Consider the following 3,109-nt stretch of genomic DNA (forward strand, 5'->3'; position numbering starts at 1 on the left):
TAAGAACCACGAATTATTATTATTATTATTGCGATCTGGGTTTTTTTAATGTTAAATGTTTTTTAATGACACATTCGAAAATATTCTTTTCACAAAAATAAACGAATAAACTCATTAGTACGAACTTTGTAAACGACAATAAACAGGCCACTTGCATAAACAAATATTAATTATGCGAACAGAGTTTAGTCTCCAATGACAGAGACGAACTCTACATCAACGCCCGATCAGTGGGCATGGGACTGATGATGGACGGACACAACCTATATTTCTGGGACCAATCCATTCGGTTGTCACTCTGTTGTTTACATATAAGCGTCGTTTGGTAATATTTATAACAAAACGACGAACACAATTCTTCGTAGTCCGAGTCCAGACACAAGCTCACTATGAGAATCTGAACATAACCATTCCCTGAACTGACATCAACACGGTAATTGTCAATGTATACACAGTAGTGAGACACATGTAAATAAGAAATTAAATTTTCTGGAGCAATAATTACAACATATAAAAAGTCCATGCGGTCATATACATATGTAAGGCGCTGATCAAGTAATAACGTCAAGAACTAATGGCAAAACTTGATAAACAGTCATTGTTTGTTTGAAAAGTCAATTGAAACAGTATGCTATAATGGGCAGACAACATTTCACAATCCCAAGGCGTAAGCCATGTAAAACCATCCAGTACAATAGTCAAAAGGTGTATCAATAGCCAGTCCAATTGTATCGTCAGAAAATAACCATGTAGCAAGGACTCTCGCTGTACATGACATAGCGACGCGGCCTCGACCCGTAAGACTCATCCGATGGTGTGGTCCGACCAGAGGACTGGCGCCGGCGGGCGTAGGATCCCGAAACTGATAAAAGCATCGGGATGTAGTATCAAACGATCCCCATCCGCCCCTTTATCTTCGACCGCTCGGCTCAACACAAGCATTGGACAGACGCCGTTCCATTTCTATTTCCGGTTCCGTCATGCTGTCGAGGAAATGTCCATCGACGAGGATATTGGAGTTCGGTACTGTTCGCCAAGGAGGCTCCGACGGAGTCGCCATCACCTTAATGAGCCTGTCGTTAATGTTACAACCCCATTGTGTCCAGCCATATTATCCCCGATTCTTTGTCACGTAGCTTTCAGCGCGTGAACCGCGGTATTCGTCCTCGTCAGTGGACGAACTGTCGGCGAAGTAATAAACCGTGTAGTTCTGCTGACCAGGTCTTGTCTATGTAATTACAGCCAGGTAAGCAGTGTGGGTGTGAAGGCTCGCCTCGCTGGACAGTACATTGTTGTTCTGTCGAAGACATACACTATTCACATTGCGATCTTTTGAAAATCCTTTTTGTAGTGTTACTGAGAAAACCGAATATGGAGTTGAATTGATTTTCCTTAACGTTGCGTTTCTGAACAACCAATGCTCTATCGCATACTGATGACCTGTATAAATCAATGCACGGCACATTTCTACGTTTTGTTCTTATCATGGACGTGACGATATACAAGCTCCATGTATATCATCCAAGTTTCCCCAATTAAATAACATTGCTTCTAAATTGTTAACGTTGCTGGCGTTAAAGGTTGAAACAGGTCTGAATGCAACATACCTTTGTAAGGAACTTAGAATTATCTCATGTAGTTCATACGAAATTTGTCTCAACACCGACGCAATTTTTTTCACCGTCAAATAAACAAAATTAAAATTTAATCTCTATATTTTAACTGAACCTGAGTGTAAAATTAACCAATCTGTCAGTATACAATACATATTGGAACTTGTGCAAGTCTACGAATAATCATAATTCTACAATGTACCATATAGAACGTCATGTCCTGTTGTTAAAATGGACCATATGGGAAATAATCATTCTATATTTCACATTTTCAATTATATAAAAAATAATTCGATTAGCATTACTTTCTGATTTGTCAATGTTTGAACTATCTAAATAAAAATTCGAAAAATATTATCCGTTGTATTTCTAAATATAATCTTTCGAAAATAACATGCATTCATTTGACCAATGTGTCTTATGTAGATTATGCGCACGACAAAAATATCAGTCACCCCTCTGTGTGATACCCATATTTATAAAATCGTTTTCATGCTCAAACAGATTCATACAACCATTCTCATGCTCAAGCATGGTTTTTGTGCGCACACCTAATTTCTTGTTTCAATTATAAATTAATGTTTTTAATGTTCACATTTGACTTTTTTAATTTTTTACATGATTGAAGTGAGTTTCTAGAAAAGTTTGAGCACATAATCCATGCTTGAGCAAGAGAACAGTTCCATGAATACTTGACCTGGGCCCGTATTCATGACACCATTCTCATGCTCAAGCATAGATTTTGTGTTCTAGCATGTTTCTGTAATCTTGCCTAAAATCCTGTGACACCACATCAAGTAGTATTCGGCTCACCAAAACTTTCCATCTATGAAATATCAATAAAAGTATTTTTAACAATTTAAAAAAAATCAGCTTGGACATAGTGTTTAATTTTGAGCATGAGAAAGGTTTCATGAATACCGGCCCAGATTCTGCCCGAACGTACATTTCAATGCTGTCTCGTTGCCCTGATGCTGATTCGGAAAACCAACCATTAAGCTACAGTACTAGTCCACATAGCTGTTTTTTATACTTGGTGCATGAAGAACTGCATACCTGGTAAGTTTAAAAAGCAGAAGTCTTATATCTGTTGTATACGGTCAAATATGACGACGTTCTACTTCCTGTTTACAAGGGGTCGTCTCGGTGTAAAAAACTAAAACATTTCACGTTATCTCTGATACCTCTTAACCTGTTTAGCCTGTTTACTGTGTTGATAGGTGTATCCTTTCTAATATGTGTAAATAACAGAAATCCAGTTAATGTAATTTATCAAAAAGCAGTCTTTTTGGCAATTTTGGGAAAAGAAAGAACAAATATGTGTCATCCTCGATATCCAGGGGTTACGTTCACTTTCGCTCTCTGCACCACTGGAATATGTCACCTTTTTACGTAATGGGCTGATAACATAATGTTTTAAGCCAATGAAAATACTTGTTACAAGCAAGATCAAATTATATAATTATATAAAGAATCTACATGTACACGGTAGCTTT

Source organism: Mizuhopecten yessoensis, unplaced genomic scaffold (assembly GCF_002113885.1).
Source record: "Mizuhopecten yessoensis strain PY_sf001 unplaced genomic scaffold, ASM211388v2 scaffold8765, whole genome shotgun sequence".
NCBI lineage: Eukaryota > Metazoa > Mollusca > Bivalvia > Pectinida > Pectinidae > Mizuhopecten > Mizuhopecten yessoensis.